Source organism: Anas platyrhynchos, chromosome 5 (assembly GCF_047663525.1).
Source record: "Anas platyrhynchos isolate ZD024472 breed Pekin duck chromosome 5, IASCAAS_PekinDuck_T2T, whole genome shotgun sequence".
NCBI classification, from domain to species: Eukaryota; Metazoa; Chordata; class Aves; order Anseriformes; family Anatidae; genus Anas; species Anas platyrhynchos.
This window is the reverse complement of record NC_092591.1, coordinates 64659900-64683442: the sequence shown is the minus strand read 5'-3', so window position 1 is coordinate 64683442 and position 23543 is coordinate 64659900. Positions and strand designations below refer to the sequence as shown.

At 36.0% G+C, this 23543-nt stretch overlaps 2 long non-coding RNA genes across 3 annotated transcripts in view; both read right to left on the bottom strand.

The window, feature by feature from the left end:
• Window positions 1–7398: 7398 nt before the first annotated feature.
• LOC140002681 (uncharacterized) lies at window positions 7399–13609 on the bottom strand. Of its 2 annotated transcripts, none has more exons than XR_011809904.1 (6): window positions 13248–13609; window positions 10861–11566; window positions 9966–10102; window positions 8703–8788; window positions 8138–8346; window positions 7399–7534 (listed from the first exon to the last, which is right to left on the bottom strand). It is a non-coding gene; the product is annotated as an uncharacterized lncRNA (long non-coding RNA). The 2 variants fall into 2 exon arrangements; XR_011809903.1 differs by having other exon boundaries at window positions 8138–8349; window positions 13248–13606.
• Window positions 13610–17261: 3652 nt separating this feature from the next.
• LOC113840928 (uncharacterized) overlaps window positions 17262–23543 on the bottom strand; it is a 42913-nt gene continuing 36631 nt past the window's right edge. Inside the window, exons 5-6 of the long non-coding RNA XR_011809902.1 lie at window positions 18497–18653; window positions 17262–17776 (exon numbers count right to left, since the gene is read on the bottom strand). This is a non-coding gene — a long non-coding RNA (uncharacterized lncRNA). The remainder of the gene's footprint in view (window positions 17777–18496; window positions 18654–23543) is intronic.

Here is a 23543-nt window from a genome sequence, read left to right as displayed (position 1 = left end):
CATGGGCTATGTCTTCAAAACTAATTTGATAATAAGGCTTTATGTACCTTCTTGATTTGGGAAAAAACAAACAGACAAAAAAAACTATCACACTAGTAGCAGGTAAATTTAACAGCATAATTCAGTTTTATGCATGAGTCATACACCCTATTTCAATGAGGTTTCTCTAACCACCCTCATTGTAGGAATACGGAGGCACTGACAATGTGAGAAAATATCTGAGATGTCTAACCTTCCTGTACAAGTAGAAAGCTTTGACACATGGTATCTCTATTACCTTTCTCTTAGGCTGGAAACAATTCATCTTTCAGTTATTTTAGGTGTAAATGAATACAATGAGAGGACTTAGCAGTAAAATTAACTAACATGCAAGATAATGCTGGATTTTTTTAAACTTCCAGTAATAATTAAAGTATTTTGATGGCTACACTTGACTGCTAATTTATAATTAACTTCAGGTGCTTCTTTGATCTTGCTGATACATTTTTTTCCATTTTCTTATCAAGAGTCTCCATACAGTCTGTAATTACACTTCTTAGTGTGGCAATGACTTTGAATAAGTAGATGCATTACTACGTGCTTTGGGAAAATATCATTTGAGCTAAAGCAAGCTCTTACCACTGAGCTGGAGTATCATCTGAAGCACTGCTGATTAAAAACATAATATTATATAAACTCATAATAGATTTGCCATAAAAATAAAACAACAATTCTCAAGGTAATAAATGACAAGAACAATAAAGTTAGAACCTTCCCAACAAATATTAAGGCATTCAGAGAATTAACATCACAAAACTACAAAATACAAGTAACATGTTTGATATTTGTTTAGGCCTCTTTCTCTAAAGAGGAAGATAGTGCATTTTTTTCTAAATAATGAAATAGTGAACTAAAACATTTTTTTAAGTGTTAAAAGCTCGTATAACACAGCGATACAGTCTAACCTACCTGAAGCAACAAATACATACATAATGCAACAGTGCAGGGCAGTATAACTCATTTCCTCAGCTAAAGGAACAATCTGTAATTCTCAGAAGACAAACTCTTATCTCATATTTTTAACACATAAATAAGACATGCACCAGCAACAAGATAATTGAAATCCTCATGTTAACCACTTTTTGCCTGTGAAATGTTGGACAAAAACTGCCATGGAGGTGCTAGGGGCAGTTCTGTGAACACAGCAGTCTACACCTACAAATTGGGACCGGTATGACTTCTCCAGTCAGGACATGTGTTTTTCACCAATACACTGCTACAAAGCTCAATAATGACCACAATGATAATGACTGATATAAAATATACTTTACACAACATTTCTTTCTACAAGCAAAGTCTGACTGCTACAGAACAGTTCCTGCAACCTCAACAGCTCACAACACAGATGACTACGCACGCACAAACATGACTGGCTAGTCAGAAAGGATAAGGGGGAGGTTAGTATTACTGTAACTATACAGTTACCTTGGTACAACCTTCTCGTGAATAAAGGTTAAGATGATTAAATTGTCACATGTGTTTTGTGGTATCATTTCACAAACTCATCTTTTTTAATTCATTGCTAAACAACTTAGCAGCATGGCTACATGCAAATCCTGACATACTGCCCAATTATTTTTTCAACTTAAACAACCTCCCTGCTTTAGGGCTTCCTTCCTTCAAATCAATGAGTGTGACAGCACTTGAAAAACCCATGAACCTCTGGGCTCTGAAAAAAGGGTAACATCAAGATGCATGTCATTTGTGTGTTCATACTGAACAATATCAGTATCCATCCTGCCCAACCTCTCCTACCAGGTTCTGAGAGACGCTGCAGAGACAAGACTTCACAGCATTAGCTGTCAAGTTCCTTTCTGAAAGGAAGAAACACGTCTGATACACTAGCACTAGCTCCCTTCCACTTCTGCCTCCTTCACAGTAAAAATAGAAGTAAACTAAAAAACAAGGAAGGAGTCAGAGAGAAACAGCTCAATTTTGCTTAATCATTGTCTGGATTGCTCCCATTTATTGTGGCTCCCCAAAATAGTCACAGAATCGTGGTCAAGAAGTACTACTTGATGAAAAATAAAAATACTTCAATGAACCTGGGCTCAGTTCAGCAAAACACTCCAGGATACGCTTTTGGCTCACTGAGGACAATGGGTATCAAACACATACCTGAAGTACTATATGTATGGATATACATAGCTCCTCATAGCAAGTAGCTAAGTGCATTTTCCTGCGAGCTGCACTGGCTCATTTACTCTTCTTATCCAACACAGTCATTCTCTGAAATTGGAAAGAAAAGTTGGTCCTTGAATCTACCTAATTTATAGTTTGAGTAAGTGCACTTCCTGTTCTTTTGGGTGAACAGACCTAATAAAAATGGTATCTTTATATATCTATTAATGAGGTATCTGTAAAGAAATACCACTTACAAAAAGAACTGATAAAAACTTTCCTCTATCCCAATGACTCCAGATCAAAACTATACAGAGAAAACCTGTTAAAAGAGAAAAAGATCAAGTCTAAACCTGTTAGGCAAATGAAACTAGCCAATAGGAAAATGATAAAATACTGGAAGAACTATTATAAAAATACATCTCAAACTCCCAGCTAGATGAATACATATTTTAATACTGCTTGATGAAGTGTGCTGTCTCTCAGTTCTCTTCTATTACTTAGTATGTATAATGAAATTATTTTCAGGAATAAATCTGTTCACCCAAGTGTTCATTTTTCATTGGCATGCACATCCTAACAGTTCATCTTTGTTGTATGAAGGAAATTTGTTTTATTCACCAAAGTTTGGAGCTGGAACCTAGTGCTTTATTTAATGCCATATTATACATGTAGAAGCAGTTTCCCCATCATTCTTATATACTGGCCCCTAGTCTCTTTACCAAAGAAGGTACTGGTGATGGTAGACAGCAGCCCTTTTTGCTGCATCCTACCATTTGCTTGTCCCATAACTTTTAATCTTTGGAAACTTTTATCTGTTCCCTAGCAGAAAGTATGCAGCCCAAGAAAACCTGCTATTAGAAATGCCCTTTTTCCAGAGTCTAATCAGGAATATCTTTTATCAAGTTGTGTGTGACCATTACCTCGATATAAAATAATTGTAGTAATACCTTAAGTTTATAATATTTCAATACTGATAGTTTAATAAATATACATTTTATTATAGTAATTTTAATAATTTAATCATTTTAAATTGTGTTAATTTTTCTTTTATTTCCATAAAATATGTTGATTCCTTATCAAATGCAAACAGGTATGATTTAGCAGTTAATGACCTAGGCCATAGTCATTCTTCACGATTAGGCCTTATATTTTAAAGAGCAAAGGAGTGTGATCCTCATGGGCACGTATTTTTAACACAACTCTTAGGAAAATTAGGCCCATTAAACCAATGTATAATGTCTAAGTTAATAATGTAATGCATACATGTAATGCATACAAGTCTTTTGTAAAAAAAAAAAAAAAAAAAAAGTACATGAAGAACAAGCACATGCACATCTGCTATTTGCAAATCACCTACTTATTTCACGTGTTTTGTTTTTGTCTGTCTGTTTGTTCTTATTATTACTACTGTTATTCTACTGTTATTCTCATGCTCCTTGTATCACCTAAATAAACTGCCTCTACCAGGAAAACTTTATCCAGTTATGTCTGCTGGCCCCAGCAGAAAAACATCTCACTTCCATGGAGTGGAAAGATCAAGCAATCAGTTCTACTTACTAAAACATCATCCCTCTCACCTTCATCCATCACTAGCCTTACAGTAACTTTCCTTGCAGTGGGCCAACCACCATTGGGAGCTTTCATTATCATAAACACATACCATGCTTTGCATAAATATTGCCAACCACAGACCTAGTTTCCTAGTAACTTATTAGGCATGTCATGTTAGCTAATCTGCCATAAAATATTATCCCCTACAGGGATTAAAAGAAAGACATGTTACTGCTGTGAAAGTATGAACAAGAAAAGTAGTGATTCCCTGACAGGCCTGAATGGCTTTTGTACGTTCAGCAACAATAATGTATGGAAAGCAGAGCCTCTATGCACTACTTGAGCTAGAATATGGCAGTCTATCACATTAAGAATGTCTGTGTCTCTAGACAGCAAATGTAAGTACTTTACCCTCCTGCTTCCAATCTCAAAGCCAAGCAAAAGGCTTGGTTGTAAAACACTGGACTTCATTTGGGGGAAAGAGTGGACACAAAGTTGAATAAGCACAAAATTATTCAGAAACACTTCTGGATTTCTGTGTCTTGTATTTCTTCTACTGACGTTAGTAAATCCCTTGTATGTGTCAGCTATCTAAATATATTTTAATCTATAAAATTCACTGAACACCATGGCATTTCCATTTCTTATCTATTAATAAGGATAGTAGAAGAATTGAAGTATACAGGGCAAGTTCTTCTTCTGGCAGACTCTGGCTATTAGGGAGAGTAACACTTATTTAATGATATGGCTATATGAACTACTAGCTATTTTCACAGTTTAGCTGCCAGAATGAGTAAACCAGATACTTTTGAAGAAGGAATTAAAGGTCCATTTGCTGAGCTGAAGGCACTTAGTATTCCTGCCATATAATATCTTATTAGAAAGACCGGTAAAGGATAACAATTGTTAGACACTGTTCTTATTTCAAAGTTTGATCTGTTATAAATACTTCAAGTTACTTTTCTGTCTCAAAAGACTTTGAAGTTACAAAGATTCTGTCAGAGACAATAATGATATATCTTCCAAATACCAAAGTCACTTATGAACCTGAAAGGTAGAAGGTTATGTGACATGGGAGACTGACATCACAAATGTTTCCTGTATGAAGTACGGTTCCATTTGGGATGGATCTTTTAGTCAAACAGGGCAATCAGAGTGATAGTGCTGTTACCACATCACCCCACTGTTTGAATAATTTCTAACAACGTAAAATTTCTGCCCCCCAGTGTTATCACCCAGCAAGGCTTGGAATAACTTGAACATCTACTGACACTAATCTCAATTATAATAACCTCAGTGAGGATCCCTCAGAATTGTTTCATTTGTTTGGTTGATTTTTAATCTATTAGTGAGGTTACCCATTCATTCCAAGTCATTTCAGCCATTTAACTGAGGCATGCAAGTTGAGGATGCAGCCCGAGCTAGAGTGTCCTTCTACAAGATAAGTTTGCAGTGCTACAGGCTACAAAAATGCTGATAAAAAATGTATCTGTATTCTGCTTGGTGATGTACATTTACACCTCTCATTGAAACCAAACATCTCAGATAAGGCATGCAATATACCAAGCAGTTTCTTCCTACCCTTTGAATATACTACTACTACTACTACTAATAAATTACTATTGTCATTTTGTAGGGCTTGCTTTTGAATCTTCTTCCTTGCAAGCAGGGCAGGTGTGCAGAATGCCTGAGGGAATGCAGAGGTCCTCTCTGCACATTACGTTATTTCTGGAGGTAAAATATATGATTTTGCCTTAGGATATCCATGCATAACTCAGCCTCCTCTGTGCTTCTACCATGCCTCCTCACATGTCTAACTCCTACACATTTCTGGAATCTGCTTGGTTTGAGTGAGCTCCTTTTTGGTCCTCTCTAACAGATCACAGAGAGCAGAGATAATGCATCACTCTTGTAAATTAATTACATTAACAGATAAAGAGTGGAATGATATCAAGAAGCATGCATGTACCTCACTCTGAAATCACCTAAGCCAAGAGACGCTTTCCTTGCACAAATGGAGTCTCTGTTCCTGAAAAAGCCTTAGGCAAAGCCTGCTCAAACTGCTGGGTCCCCTTGTATGTACTCAGTGGCTGCCTTATTTATGAAGTCAGTTGGCAAACAGTGGCAGCTCAGCAGCGCTGGGAACGCTCCATGCAGTCGCTTTTTTACACCCTGTAGCCTCTGGTTCCACTCTCAGTGTTAGCGTTGCTATTCTGTGTTCCTGCTTCCTTATGATTGCCTCTCTACCCACACCACCAAATCAGCACGTACCAGATCACAGGATTTATTTTTAAAATCCTTTCAAAACTACACTCACCTTGCAAGAAATAATCCTGCTCTGGTCATTGAATATCCAGGCTGATCTTTGTATACATGTGGCCAGGCAAGAGAACGTGATTACTTCAACCAAGAGATCCTCACATGCTCTAAAGCTGTGAGACCACATCTGGTCAGTCTGCTTCTGCCAAACCAACCATTTGTTACATCTAACTACTGTTTTAAGGGGCACTCTACAACTTTGCTTCTGAAATTTAGCATTTTACCTTTTCCAGATAAGAATTTATGTTATAAAATGTAACATCAAAAATGCACTTTCCTTTCAGGCCAGATTCCTGCATTTAGTGCATAATTTACCACTGTAATAGCACTACTTAGTTTTCCTGAGGGCCAGGGAAAGAAAGCACAAATGGTAAGAATGCTAGTGTAGCTAGTAAAACAATTAACAATAAACAATAGTGTGGCACAATTTATCTACTTTAGTAGGAGAAAGCATGGGCGGGGGGGAGAGGGGGAGGATTATGATTTAATACTTGCCAAATGGTGACTCTTTTGTTTTTTATCCTAAGGCTTTTCTTACATTGCAAGAGACTTTTACAAGGTGAGACAGGATCTTTAGTCAAACTTTAACTACAGGACATCAAACTACAAGCTGAGGAAAACGGAGAAATTACATGACAACACTACCAATTCTTTTTGCAAAAGACCTGAAGAATCTCATTTCAAATGAGATGTCAATCCTGTAATTAGCAATTCAGTCAGCATTAACTGTGTGTATCTTACTTCACATCTATCACTGTCATTTTCATGTACTCAGGATGTTTTATAGAACCTGATTTGTAAACAATACACAAATGTTTAATCCACTTTAAATTGAAATTGTCAAACATCTAGCAAAATCTGGTCAATAGAGATAACTGTGTGAGATTGTGTTTTGGTTCGTAAGTAGGAAAAGGAATGTTTTGCTAATTGTTTCTGTACGTAGACTTTTAAAATTCTAGTAGGTCCTATGGGAAAACAAGCGTGTATTAATTGCCAAAACATTGTAACCAACCTGTAACACTTACTTACTTGTCAAGAATAAAAAACAAATATTGAAAAAACAGGAGTATCAATTTGAATCAGTCAAAACTCATTCAAGCAATTCATACTTTATGAAGCAGTATCTATTCTTGATTTAAGGTGTTTCCAGGGAAGCATAATCCATGGCAATCCTTGGTAAATGTAGGTCCAATTAGTAAAAATATTTAATCTTCTGATTCTCAATTTGTCAGTTTCAAATGTCAGAACTTTATTTTTGTCTAACAGACTTTGGGAAGCCCTCCATAGGAAAATTTTATTTCTTATATATTATGAGACTATTATATTTTTCATACAATTATAATAGAACTACCCTTTTACCTTTCATTGGATAGGTTAAGTAAATGGAACTCTTCCTTTTCAATACTTTTTTTTCCAAAGCTTTAAATAACCTGCTGGCTCTTCTCACTGATGATCAACAATCTTGTTGAATTGTGAACATTAGTCTTCCACTGGGAGACCTCTGAAAGTGCCAAATAGAACTCCTACTTAATATTCTCAGGATGACATGAAAACCTTTGCTGCACATTATATTCTCTCTCTCCTATAGACTAACTACTACTGAATCAAAATTAATTGTTCAGATATTTCTTGTGTGCCAGTTAAATATTACACTTAATATGGGCAGAAGGTTCCTTCGGTATGTCTCTCACTGTGAGATTAAGGAACACTGAAGCACAACGAACATCAGAATTTTTTCCATGTGGCTAAAAGAATGTCATGAAACTAAATAAATCACAAAACGTGACCCTGCCTTCAGTCTGTCTCCTCTGGAGAACTCAGCCCAGACCACGTTCTGTAACTCTTATGTGAAGCTGCCAAAATGCAAATTCCAAACTGGCTGCTGGCTTTCCTTTCACTTGAAATCATATTTAATCTAAAAAGCATATACATTGTACAGCTTAGACACTGGTTTGCATAGATTTCAGGACTACAAGTCAATTAAGAGTTTTTAATAATCTTTCTTTTGTGATAAAAAATGATATTTAGGTATAAAAGTTGCCAGAAACAGAGGGGCATCTTTTCCTTTTAATATGTGTTATCATTTTTCAATATCTTTCCTTACCCTGAGTCTGAGACTTGCAGTCCACCAGATCGGAAACTGTTGAGTACTCAAAGATCACTGGCCTCAAAGACAGTATGAAGCTGACACCCTTCATTGGTCCATTAAGCCCCGAGACTCGTATTTTAGTAGGTATATGTTTTCTTTTGAAACTCTAGCAGATATGCAAAGACTAAAAGCTTTACTGTGGTTCTGTGATTCTGTGATTATACCTGCTGAAAGCATGAGGAATGTACAGTATTATTGAACACCATTGTTATTGCAGTGGTTCATAAAAGGAAGAGGACACTCCCCACAGAGTCCATGTCTAGAATTTTTCAGTCCAAAACTCTGTACTCTTTACATGCATATAAAATTTTCTCTCGATGAAATGGTCAGTACAGTACAAATGAAATTAACCTAAGTGGGAGACTAGGAAACAGATCAAAGCATGTGACACAAAATTAGAACAAAAATGCACATTCACACACACACACACAAAAACACACTAAGATTTGAAAAGAAATGGCTACAGCCAAAAGTATCCAGCTTCCGCTAAGCCTGACAACTTAAAGACTTTCTGTCTTACCTGCATCTGCAAAGCATGTTTCACATCAATATGAGTGGTTCTGTGGTATTTCTCCAAAGAGTCTGTTCTTTGCAGAGCAATCTCCTCTACCATGCACAGAGACAGAAGATTAAAAATAGGAGAGATCAGAAGATTCCTCTACAAAGGGATACAAACTATCCACACTGACATCTTAAGTTAAATTCACGTATATTCTGTGGCAAAAGTTATGGAAAATATACCTTTGAATGAGTAAAAAGTTTATTTATCTTCCCAACTAACGGATAGAAACACATTCATTTTACTTGTATGTGCATATCAGAATGCACAGGATATACCTTACACTGGTTTCTACTGTAACCTATAAATAATGCTTTATCTACAAAATTCACTATAAGCTTGGAAATTAATTTTAAAATATAGAAAAAATAATGGAGGAGATTGCTGTGTTGAGGAACAAAATCCAAAAGGCAAATGAAATTTTGGTATTTTGAGAACTTATGGTTGACATTCATGGGAAACAAGATTTACCAGAATTAGTAATTTACTGTGCGTATTTTTTTCCATTGGAGGTAATATGGCCAAACAAAATGGCTTAGGCTTCATTGGGGCCCCTGTTGTACTAAAATTTGCAGTCACTGCTTATGAACATATTTAAGAATGTGCTTGGCTTCCAGCATGGTTAATCTTATTACTTTCAATGGAACTATTCACATAGTTCAATTAGGCTTGCTGAATGAAAGTATGTTTACACAAAGTAATAGGAAAGAAAATCAGTGCCTTCCAGAGCATCAATTGTTCACAAAACAGACTCATTAAATTAGTATTTTGCTGATACTGCTTTTGCAATTGGCTGATCTTAAAGAGCCATACAGCAATCTACCCACCAGTGCTTAAAGCTACCTATCATCATTTTTTTATTTTTTATTTTTTTATTTGCAAAAGAACACTTTTTGCTCAGTTACACTATGACTGGATTCCCAGCATATAACCTATTTCTCACGTTGGCTTCTTTCATGTAGAGGAATTAGCTCTCTCATGTTTTGTGTGCATTAGAAAACATTCTGCAGTGACACAGGACACCTTTTTCAGGAAAAACAGTATTTACTAACTACTTAGAATACAAAGTCTCAAGGTCCCTAGTTTGGGATAGGTAAGCAAACAGTGTACCATAGCATATGGTATCTGGAAACATTGTTCTCTTCCAATCAAATCAACTCCAGAAGAACAGGCTGAAATGCAGAGTTTTTCGGTGTTCTGCAACCCTTAAGAGAAAATGCTCACCCAGTCATGGTATGCCTGTTGTATGGCCATGGTAACACTGCTCTGCTTGGAATCTGCTCATCAGCTTCAGTTTCTTGGAAGTTCGTTTGGAATCACTTTTCTGACAAACAGCTTGAAAGAAATAACTACCTTTGGTCCTATTAAGACACAAAGCAAAAATAAATGAGGAACAGTATAAGTTACATTTTACATAAAAAATAATGCAGGGATTGACTGCTTCCTCTACAGCTGTCATCCCCTCTTCAGTAATTTCTATTTCTTTGATTGTATTATAGTGAAATTCTGTCCTTCTGAAATTAATGGCACTTTAAAGAAGTGAAGACTTAACACAGTCATTCCCTCCACCCCCACAGACTGTCTGGCCATGCATGTTACAGAATGAAAAGTCTGGAACACGCGTTTTTCGCACTGACATGCCAGGATCCACCAGCACAACTGTGTTGTCACCTCCAGCTAGGCTTCAACCCATCCCCTCCAAAATTAGAAAAGCAGATTTTGTTCTGATTTGGGTTAGAAAACATGCTATTCCAAAAATGGCAAAAACAGTGTCTTTACATTGCTCATCTCAGATGTCTGACTTCTGTATGTCTTGAGTCACAGTTTAGAGTTTATCTGGGCCGAGATACCCCACTTCCTTTTAAGATATTTTTCCTCATCTTCAGACAGTCTGGGATCTTATACTGCAGTCAGAAATGCCAGAACATAGCTAGAAATTTCTTCAACATCACAATGAGATTCCTGTATGTTACTGTCCATCTTTAAGACAAGAAAGATTGCATTCTCATACAGGAATTAGTAGAAGGCGTGTAAATTAATTTACCTACAATATAATGTGAAAGTGTATTTTGGGGTATGCACAGAACATGCAGATATCCAAGATTTAACCACAGCGTACCGAAATATCTAATTTTTCATCATGAAAGGAATAATAGAAATCCACTTAGCCAAATTCTTCCTTAAGTTCAGATTGAACTCCAAGAGAAAAATATTGATGTTGTGCTTTAAGTTTAAAGACTGCTTCCCAAGGAACTAGAAGATTCACCTAAAAAATTAAAGTGGACAACAAGCAATGAAAATATCCATATATTTTTTTTAAATATCTAATTTCTAGCAACTAGTTTACATGGATGCTGCAATATTAATAACCCAGTCTTGCAAATACCATTGAACCATGTTCCACACTGCTTTGCAACACTTCTGCTTCAACAACCTTGTCTATATAAACTAATGTTGAAATGGGAGCTCACAAAAAAAACTCTTTTAAAGTAGTTTGTGATTAGCTTTTGTTTTCGGCTTTACAAACAACTACAATAGCAGATGGAAGATTGCTAAAGAGTAGAAAAGAATGAATTTTCCATGTCATTATCTTTCAGAGATGAGAAGTAAAAAACAACACCTATTCCATTACATGTCTGGCACAAGGGGCTCCTGTCTTTGGGCCAGATGTGATCTGCTTTTTAAAGAAAAGTGGAAATTTAATTAGTACATACTGTGGAGAGACTGACCTTACATTCATGTGAGTTTTCATTAAAGTTGCTATATAAAGCAATTGATACGTTGCAGGCTGCAGCTGTCAGCTTCAAGAGCTACTTTTGAAAGCCCTAAAAAAGAATTAATTGCACAGTAATGTTTGCAGCACTATGATTAGCGCAGCTTGCAGTTCCACTGCAAAAATAACCATTTAATTACCAGCAGGCAAAAGAGGCAGTTCACACAGACTCTGGGTCAAATTCTACAAAGTGTTAAGTACCCACCATTCCTATTCATTTTGGAGAATCTTGCCAGAATTTATCACCTCCTAGGATCTTACCCAGTAAAAGTAATTAACAAACTGCAAATACTTTCTCCTGAAGTTTCAGATACTCAGCCATACCTGTGGTGGGGCACTTTGACTAGGTCATTTCATTAAAAAAAAAATTAAAAATTGTGTACTTTAAAAAAAAAAAAAAGTTTACTTTTTAAAAGTAAAATGATTAAAAAAAAATGTTTACCTGCAGACTAGAGTCTGCAGGTCTCTAGTTACAAATGCACTATTATTTTTCAGCAATGACACTGACATATATGTTGTTTATGTCCTTCATTATGCAAAATGACTCAGGAGGATTTAAAAAAAAAAAGAACTGTGTACAGAGCATTTGCCAGTTCATCTCCTGTTACAATTAAATTCATAGCTTTAAGAATAGAGAACTATTTCTTGATCTGACAGGTAGCAGAACAAGCCCCTGTATTTTAGGTGTTGTCTGTCATGTTTTATCTGAGGTAGACATTTACATACTTCAACAATGCCAAGAACAAAAGCTTCCAAATTCACATAGAAAATGGAAGCTTTCATTAATCACTGATTAACTAGGAAACAATCCAGAATAGCAGCTTGCTCTAAGAGCTTGATACCAACTGAACATCCCTCAATAGACCTCTAATATATCTGAGAACATTGTGTACTTCCATTAAAAAATTCAGAAGCAGAAACTAAAAAAAAAAAAAGAGATTGCAATAATGAATAATTATTTGCTATTTTGCTAATTTAAACTGCCTATGAGTTAATATACTAATGGATCTCTGCTCATTCCACACTTGTAAGCTAACTGATTGTTAATGCATGTTTTTATGTGGTAACATTACTCAAACTCCAGAACACAACATTATTCTGAGCAAGCAGGCTCTGATACTTTGCTCAGTAAAAATACTGAAGTGTAGAATAAATGCTACCTCATTGTTTTGTTAGGTCAGAGGTTGGACTCGATGATCTTGAGGTCCCTTCCAACCTAGACAATTCTGTGATTCTGTGAACACTGCAGTTCTAGTGAAAGCTGTAGTAAAAGCTGCTCTCTTGAACACTGAATTTCTAAATTAGTATACTGTAATTGAATGCAGAAACATGAAAAGAAAAAAAAAACAAAAAACAAAAAACAAAAACCATGCAACTAGATTAATTTATTTTATTCCCCACACAAAAAGTCTCACAAGAGATGGAATAATCACTATTGTCACTGTAAGTCCTTTAGCCTCATGTATAGTGGTCCAGAGTAGTGGCAGATGAGCACAACTCCAGTATATAAGACTGTCTGTACAGGCACAACTGGTATGTACCTTTTACTAGATGCAAAGTGATATTCACCTCTTGAGCAGGTCTGTGGCTTCATTCTAATCCAAAGCCTCTTGGACAAACTAAACCACTACCATTGAAAAAGGTTTACAACACCAGCACCAATACTCTCAACACCAGCACTTCACTACTGCCTATTGGTAGCTATGAGCACAAAATGTTAATTTAAAGTTTACCTTCAACCAGAATAGCCTTCAGTATTATCCTTGAAGAACTCTTTTTGTTAACTCGGCTGTCTCCTTTCCATATCCATAAACCAACAGCTGCTTGCACCTCTATGTGCTAGCATATTTTTCTGTACTACATTCTTCTGCACTGCTACTTCACACTCTTCACTTGCATCTACCCAAGTAATAATCGTCAACTACCTGAAGTACAAAACAAACAAAACTGTAGCAGCATTCATGTCTCGCAGACCAATTATAAAAAATATCTCCAAGTAGACACCAATCCAACCAGTATGGCTAGTTTGGCTGATGGATCCAGGTCTGGATTAATGACGATGAGAAACACCTTACAAAGTTTGCACAGAAGTTCTATAAAACAAAGAAAGAATGAGTAAATACAAGCTTATCTGGTACAGCCTATAGCAGGAATTCTAGGGACATTACTTCACTCAGGTGGTAATTTTCACCATTAAAAATGGGTAAAATATATTTGCAAATCACTTTGATTCTGATTATAATGTGGATTATCTCTTGATGTAAAAAAAAGATATGTACACACACACACATATCTATATTAATAAAGTTTTCCATATGTGGAGTTTGTGTATCACTCTGCAGGAATAGTTAGATATGAATTGTTGCTTAACTCTTTCCCTAGAACAGACTAGTAGTCTGGAAAAGGAAAGACTAGAGTCCTGTCTTCATCTTCCCATTGCATGGCCTAGTACAGACATGTCCTAATTTCCTGATGTTACAGTCCAAGAATGAATGGGTCATATAGGGAGCCAGGAATGGCTCTGCAGAGAACATGCAGTTTGTCCAGCAGAACTGCTGTTAGTACAGCTTGTGCATCACACACACCTTGTGCTTTAGTTCAAGCCTCACAGGGCAATCCAGCCTATAAAATAGGGAGGAAAACCAACTTCTTCTCCAGTGAGCAGCAAAAATTATTCCAACTGCCAGCAAAATAAACCAGTAAGTTTTTCAGCCTTGCTGCACTTTCCTAATGAAATTACAGCCAGCTCTGCAGGGGCAACTTTGTTCTTCAAAGCTTTTTAGAAATATTGAAAAATCTTTATATTCCTCCTGTGGGCAGGAAAGTATTAGTATCTGCCAATTAAAACCATTACAGAAATAAAGATGCAGAGAAGCTTAAGAGCACAGTTCAGATACTGTGAGTGAAAAAGACAGCCCATGCATTCCTGAGCTACAGAACATTTTGTTTCATTCTAACTTCTGCTTTTTTCTTTGCTTTGCTAAGAGCCAGTGCATCTGGTATAAAGACAGGGTTCTCTTCATCTCTTCCCAGTGAAGTCAATGGTAATAAATAGGTAGGGAGATAAAACAAAAGGCTCTAAGCAGCAGCTGGAGCATCAGCGCCGTTTTGCCCATTTTTAAAATTCACAGTCACTTATTTTTATAGTTATTACAATAATGATGATAGGCAACATAAAGATACAATATTAAACTATTTCCTCAGCATTTCTACTCAGTCATTTGTGGGCTTTATGCCTCAAGCCAGAGACTCTAAAATAACATTCTCCTCTCTGGTCTCTCCATTTTCCTTCTCTGCATGTTTATTTTAAGAATGAAGGTACATTTGAGTACCTATATTACACACGTCATCAGCCATCAGAATGATAAACTTTAAAAAAACAGAAGCCAGGATGCTTCAACAATCTGCAAGTCAAAATTATAACTTAGACTTCAGTACTTATCACTCTTATTGTACCTTAAGCGTTGCATCTACACTAATCAGAATATGGATGGTCTCCCGAGTTTTGCAGCATGATAATGACCAGAAGTAACAGCATTAATTGGTGACCCTCTACTTTAACTACCTGGTAAATTGACTGATTGATTATTGTCTATTTTATTGCATTACGGTCACAACCATGATGAGCATTGCTCTGTAGATGTTATGTAATACATTAACATCTAGCAGAAAATACTCCTCACTCTCCTTAATTAGCAAAAACAGGCATAATGTAAACAACAGAAGAGAATAGATTTACTGATGCCAAAGAGTGGCTAATAATTAAGAAGATTCCAAGGCTGATAAACACCAATTCATCAGTGCAGTCTCAGACTATAGGGTTCTCAAGGTATTTTTCTGTTACAATAAGCTACCATCTCCAATCTCACTATCAACAATAATCAGTTAAAAAAAATATAATCATAGAAATAAATTCTGAAAATGCATTGGGGAAATCTAGCAACATTTATTTACGTGCAACCAAAGTAAATGGTTTATTTCAATCTGCAGTGAGATTGTGTTGTCTTTTTCTGCATAATAGGTTGCACAGCTACAATAACACTTACATTTCAAACATGAATTGCCTATCTATATTTAGGCTGATTTATGCTGAGAAATGTGCGCTCTGCTTACTCTGAGTGCCATGTTATTGTTTGTATTGCCAAATGTATTTCCTCTCAGGGAAACGGTTTTGTTTGGCTAACAGATATATCCTCATCCTGTTTCTTTGTGTGTGATAGATGACAATGTAATTAATGGATAAACACATAGTGAAGTTTGTGGACCTGTCCCAGGATGCCATAATGTGGAGATACCAAAAGTTTTACTGTATAAATACTTTGAATGCTACTGGAATTCTAGAAATACACTTCACAAATCCTCTCTTTGACCATCCCTGAAAGGATAAACTGTTACAATTATCTAAACAGTAAAAAAAATTAAAAAATAAAAAATAAAAAAACACTTTGAAATGGGTTTGTTTTCCTTCCTTAACATGGGGAGGATCCCTCTGAAATGATCCCAATATATTTAATGGGGCTTGACTCCTCTAGTGATTCTCATTTGAATACCTGCAGCTTTGACAACCACATGAAGAAACAGAGGCATCTGTCAAAATTTTCTCAAACTCCAGTTTCGTAGCTTGTCATAAGGCACAATGATCTCAGAAATCTCAACATCTACCCTCAATATCACACAGCAGTATCTAAGATAACATAGAATGAGAGATACTACTGTGTACCTACCAGCTGCAATTACAGCAGGTTTTTTATGGTGATAAAGATAGAGAAAAATCCCTATAAGAAAATCTGTATGAGGAAGAAAAACAGAAGATGCAAGAGAGAAAGATCCAAAGATTAAAAAAAAAAAAAAAGTAGAGAAAATGGGAACTACAATATAAAAAACATTATATATAAAGAGCTATAGAGCTATAGAATGGTAGCTGGGGTAGCTTCTTCTCTTTCCTGGATGACAGTAACCCAATTCAGGAAAAGAATATTTATACTGTCTGCAAGGAGAGTGATAGGACTGTAAAGCTTTTGAGGCAGTACAACACTTTGTGTGCCATTTATATCATACTGATAGAACTAAGGAATCGCAGTCCTTTCAGAGGAAAATCTAAATGTTGATCTTCCAGAGGTGAAAAGGCATCAGTAGAAGTGTTTTCACTAGATGTGAACTTCTGTGGGTCCCCAACGGTACATTTGTATTTACCACTGTAAATTTCTTCTTTTAAGCAAGCAAGTGCTACAAAAAATAAATAAAAAAATCACTGTTACACAATATTCCTGTACCTCGAAAACTAATTACAAACATATTTTTAGCTCTGGAGTAGCAACTCATACAGTCTCCATAAACATTTTTTGCAGTTACCATATTTGAATGTTTCTTCATGCTGTCAACACCTGGTTGTCCTGTTCCTTCTCTCTTTCTCTCTCTCTTGTTCTGTACTGACAAATTCATTACACAAAGCGTCACTCAAAACAACAGAGGGCAGACCTCTTCTACTATCTCCCACTAAATATCTAGACAATCGACTCTGACCAGTCAAGTTTTGGACTTGAAACTGAGATGTTAGTAGCAATTTTAGGCATGTTGAATGTAGTCACTTCTCTCAAAAATACATAAACTCCATAGTAGCTTATTGTGTTTATTGTAGGCTTTTAATCATCTTTTTTTTTTTTTTTTTAATCTTTATTTTTTACCATTACCTTCTAAAACTGCAGAACACATAGAATCATTACATTATTTGGTAGCTCCACATTCAGAACAGAGATACTGAGTGGGATTAGACACAAAGTGTCTATTTCAAAAATGTTAGAAATCTTGGAGGAGTGTCAGTTTTCTTCAAAATAGAACAAACATGTTCTATTTTTGTGAAGAAAATGTAAATACTTCCCTGCAGGTCAAGCCCCTTTCTGTTCTAGTGCATGGGGTTATTCCTCCACAGGTTCAGGACCACGCGCTTGCCTTTGTTGAATTTCAAGAGGTTCCTCTCTGCTCCTCTCTTCAGCATGCTGAGATCCTCCTGAATGGCAGCACTCTGGGGTATCAGCCACTCACCCAGTTTTGTATCATCAGAAAAATTGCTGAGGAGGTACTCTTCATGGTGGACAACAATTTAACCATGAGCCAGGGCTGTGCCCTTGTGGCCAGGAAGGCCAATGCGGTCCTGGCCTGCATCAGAAGGAGTGTGGACAGCAGGTGGAGAGAAGTGATCCTTGCCCTCTACTCAGCTCTGGTGAGGACACACCTGGCATCTTGTTTGTAGTTCTGGGCTCCCCTGTACAAGAGGGACATAGAACTTGTAGAGAGGGTCCAGCACAGAGCCACAAAGATGATTATGGGATTGGAGCGTCTGTCTTATGAGAAAAGACTAAGCAATCTGGGCCTGTTTAGCCCAGAGAAGAGGAGTTCTTCCTTCTGACTAGCTTTTGGACACACGTATTAATTATTAATGTGGGGTTCAGTAAGGACTTCTGGAAGAGTCCAGTACATTTCAGAACATAACATTTTCTATAGGGTACATATTAGTAATATATATTCATTACTTTCTTTCAGCCTATATCTGATGTTCTGATCTTTTTCAGAAAATAGGGTATATTTTGCACACACACACACACACACTCATATATGAAATACAAGAACATATCAAATTTTCTTTACCTTCTACCACAAAAAAAAAAAAAAAAAAAAAGTTTGAATACCAGATGTTACAAAACAGTTAATTTAGTACTGGCAATTATTTCTAAGTGCCTTATGCCATTTGGAAATAAATTAATTCATTGTTGCACTCCATTATTTCCTCTGCCAGACCATATTTTTTTAACCTGGGAATGGAAAGACCTTTGTAGGTCAAAGGACCTAAACTAGGATCTAGTATACACTAGGGAAATGCTTCAAAGTTCAACAAAAAGCACAAACCTAGTTTTTCTCAGTTTAGCTCTGAGAGAGCTTTCAAAAATAGCATGCATTTCAAAACGCACATTACCCAACTACATACCCGATTATGTAACATTATTCAGTTTTCTGGGTGCCCAGTCTGTTACACCTGAGAAAGTTTTCAGATCACTGGGTTGATGGTGAAATTTATCACAGGACTCAAAATACCAGTTTCGGAATCCAATAACAGGTAGTCTACATAAGTTGCTACCCCATACCTATAGGAAAAGGTGCAAGAATAAGAACCGTTTTAGTTCTCGATCATTCTGGCAAGGTCTGCAAGGGTTTTGTTGCTTATTATCACCTGACATTGAGCCTTGCACAAATATCATACAAGGCATTCTTGCTGTAGCCACTGTCTAATCCCAAAAGATGATGAAGAATTCCATTTGTACAAATACTTATTCTTTAGACAACATGACCCTTGAAGAAAGTGTGGAATTTTGGAAGCACGTCAACGATATGAACAACATAAAATTCTTTGAAGAATGCTAGTGTTATGGGCAATCATCTAACACAAGTTTCAGACTCCCTGAAATATCTAATACTGATCAGTACACACAGGTATATATACTTTATATATATAATATAGGAGTCATAACCTGAGGAAGATCTAGCATTGTTTCTTTCACTGCAGACAGGCAGTCTGAAGGATGATTTATTTCATGCTACACGATGACTTCTGTGGGGCCTCTATTCTTCTCCATACATTAACATTCTGAAATTGTGAAGTAAAATTTCCACAAAGGAAACAGAAAAAGTTTAAAAGCATCAAAAGCTTTATCCACCTGATGGATAAAGCATTAAAAGCAAACTCAAAATTTGGAATAAAGATCGATCAACTATTTTCTAATCCCGTAGCAGAACAAGATTTTTATTAATTATTATGGCAACGTACTCTATTTAGGTGATTATGGCCTGAATGCCTTATGTAGAAAAAAATAAATCACTCAACTTTATATAGACAGTCAAGTCATTCCTTTGAGACTAACAGGGACATTCCTTGCAGCTAACAAAACTGCTGTGTGTGTCTTATTTTGAGGAATTTGCTCTTTATCTCATATTTTATTCATAAAAAGAAAGAAAAAAATGTTTTTGAGCACTAATTGATGCAACACTTCCTGTTTAAATTTCCCAACATCTTGTTCCACCTACTAGCTTGTCACCCAAAAAGTATGGAAAATGCATTTTCCATACAATCTCTGATATACTCTGTAAGCCATAACAGCTGCATCACGAAAGAGGTGAGAAGTATAAAAGTACTATGGCATATTACCATTCTGAAAGCTATATGATACTGTTTATGCTGTTTGTAACTCGAGTTTGATTCTGTCTGTGACTTTTTTTTTGCAGGTCAGGAAACAACAACATTCATTTGGTCTCCTACTTGGAGCACATTGATTTGTACAGCTCTGTTTTCAAACACTTCTGCTTTACGATTTTATTATTGTCACCATACTAGAAGAATATTAATTTTGTGACCTCGTTTCATATTAATACTATCTCTTTTTTTCATAGATCTTTTAGTGATAACAAGTAATGAGTGACAGTTTTGAATAACTGAGGCTTCAGTTTAAGCATAGTGCAAAGAAGTGACCGTTCATTTTTTATCTTCAATATGCCTGAACAGTAAGTTATTGAACAAAAGGCCAGATGGTATCAGACTCGGTAGCAGACTCTTTGTTCTAGGCAGCTGTCTTTTGTTACTACACTGACAACATCAATTTACATGAGCATCCAAATGATTACTAAACCACTTCTGTGGAACCGTTTTCTGTGGCAGACATGTACCTGTTTCATTAACTTACACGCTAGTGGCCTGTCACTGCTTTTTCAGACAATGCCATGTAGACATACATGCATGATACAGCAAGACAAATGTTAGCATAAACAACTCCACTGCCCAAATTTACTCTGAGTCTTGTGCTGTTCTACCCTATTTTTATTACTTCCATATAAGCACATTTATTTTTAGTAAGAACGTTTTTATTGTAAGCTTGCCTCACTGTCGTCTTTCATTCCTGTGAACAATGCAATTTACATATACTAATCACTAAAACAAAAATGATAGAATATGGTGTTTGTCTTTCTTGAACAATTAGTCACAGATTATCTGAAGAGGCTGTGTTCACATTTAGGAATGAACAATGAAGCTCAGCAAGGCACAATCTTTCAGAAGGCATTCTCCATGTTGTGATAATAGAGATAAGTAGAAATGCAGATTGCATATACAGAGAGTAGAATAACACAAGCAAAATTAAGAAATGGAAGTTATCAAACATAGTAAGTTTTTGCTGTATGTATCAAGGAAACTGTCAGTTCTCTGTGAGGATTGTTTCTTCTCCCTGGCAATGACAATTCAGAAGTCTTTGAGGGTGTGCAGCACCTAAGAATTGGCACTAAAAGCATGCAAGATCAGACAGTACCAGCGTAGTCAGCTGTGTTTTAAATCATGCACCATATTTTTGTGCTACCCTTCTCAATTTTATACTTCTGTGTATACAGCTGGTGCATTTTAAAAGTTAGTATTATTTTAGATTAACTATCCTGGGTAAACAAAATATGAAATCAAAAATCTGTTTTCGGACTTGTAACACTCTGAAATACAATCACCTGAATGGAACCCACATCACTAGAAGAAGGTGTGGTCTATGCCACAAAAAGGCTCCTATATCATTTAAGTGATACCTCAGATTTGGTGTAAGAAGTGTACCTGAGAATCCCTTTCTTTACTTTTTGAGGGTTACTGAAGATCTACTCTATGAGATTTTGACATACAGTGGAACAACACCGCAAAAAAAGCTTTTTCTTCTACTGCAGTAGAGAAAAAGTCATAGATGTTTGTAATCCTGATCCATCTTTTTACCCCTAATATGCTCCAACAATGGCCGAGTCCATAGTAGCAATACTGCCAACAAGTCAGCATAAAATCATCTCTGTGGAAAGAGATAATTTGCTGACCTATTATTCTTTTGTTAACGTGATTCATGTTACTGGTGTTGCACACATTATCTTTGGGTAAGCAATATTTCAGTGTTTATAATACCTTTGTCCAAAAGTGTTATTCATTTATTAGAATACCTGTAATGTTAGGCTAAATTTATTAGAAGAGGCAGTATATTTTCTTTTATCAGGTGATAACTACCGGAAAAAAAAAGATGTCAGATCTTCAGATACACACACCCTTTCTCAGATTTGCTTCCTCATTATCTGTTTTATCATGACAGTTAGAAAAGGATGTTACAAGCCTCAATTTCTCAAAGACATTCAAGCTTCAAGTTATTCATTGCTTAATACCAATGACTTTAGTAAAACAGAAACTGTATGGTTTATGACACTTTCAAAAAAGCAAAGAGAATGGAAATAATAGTTGTTAGCTTGCACGCATCTCTTTTACATAAAATATATATTGAGGAAATTATTTCCATGAAATTTAACAGAAAGATTATTTGACATTGAAGCGTTTAATTAGCAGTACCATTTGCCATCTTGCACAAAACAGAACTAATAAAGCATGATTTCTGTAAAATTAGGTTATCCCTATTCATTTTGAAACCACATGATAATTTCTGTGTATTAACTGGGTACATTCTCGTGTTAAGTAAAAAACAAAAACAAACAAACAAAAAAAAGTTACACTGTTCTCTTATAGATAAAGCTAATTATATGGAAAATTCATTCAACTTCAAGTTTGCGCTGCTTGACTTGATTCAGAAGTAGAAAGAATTGGTTTTATGTTTAGTTTTCTAACTTAAGGAACGAAGATATGCACATACAATTTTTCTCTAAACACCTAAACAGAAGAGCTTTCTTGAGCTTGAGACTGTTGCTATTTAATACGCAAAGGATCTCCATGAACTCAGCGAATCTTAGCATAGACATAAAGATGTCTGTGTGAAGAAATGACAGCAGAAATGGGGCATTACTTCTCCATCCTAGCTTTTACTTATGTGGCTATATTTCTAATTGAATTCTAACATTTTTATGTGGTCCTAATTAACAGCATATCAGTTTTTGGAAGCCATGTCAACAGACAGAAACCCCTGAAAATGAAATATTTTCACTGTCCTTCAGTGTACTCCTGATACTGTATGCATGAAAAACAGTATACATTGGTGTTTTACAAAGGATTTGTGACCTTGTAATTGCACAAATGCACGTTTGTGACTCCAAAGTCTAAGCTGTATTTTCAAAAAGTCGTATTTATTTATGAACATGGTTCAAGAGGTATTTAAGGCACACAAATATGCTGGATACTTGGCAAGACTTTCAAGACTAAACAGTCTATTTCATTCTATATCATTCAAAAGAACTTGAGAATTTGGTTTGTAACCTTTTATACAGCCTGCTACCTAAAATTAGGCATGTAATAAGATAGCTGAGGTAGGAGTTTTAATGGCACGCTGATCAAAATAAATCAGTATCAGAGGAAAGAATGAGGAGGATAAGTGAAGTGGTTAGAAAAAAGCACTCTATGTACCTAACTGCATACCTTTCTTTTAATATATTATGATTACAGTCTTGCTGTTAAGCTACTGATCTAGCAGACATTAAAGGGGATATTAGATGTTTCATTACTTTTTTTTAATTTATTTATTAATATCATTGTAATGCCATACACCTCCTTAGACAAAAGATCAAGACAATTAGAGGATTCTATGTGCATTTCAACAGAAATAGAAAACTTCAAGAAACATAATGGAAACATATTCTTAATGTCATAGAATCATAGAATGGTTTCAGTTGGAAGGGACCTTAAAGATCATCTAATTCCACACCCCCCCCACCACCACCATGGGTAGGGACACCTCCCACCAGAGCACGTTGCTCTGTCAAAGCCCCATCCAACCTGGCCTTGAGCACTTCCAGGGATGGGGCATCTACAGCTTCTCTGGGCAACCTGTTCCAGTATCTCACCACCCTCTGAGTACAGAATTTCTTCCTTACATCCAATGTCATTACTCCTATTCTGAAAGGATGAGATGTTGCTTTGTTCATTTGGAAATTTCAGTCTCAACAGTTCAAAGATATCAGAGAGCCAGAAGAAGAACAGCATGTATCACATTGCTACAAAGATGTGCTTAGAAGTTGTGATGTTGCTTTAATCA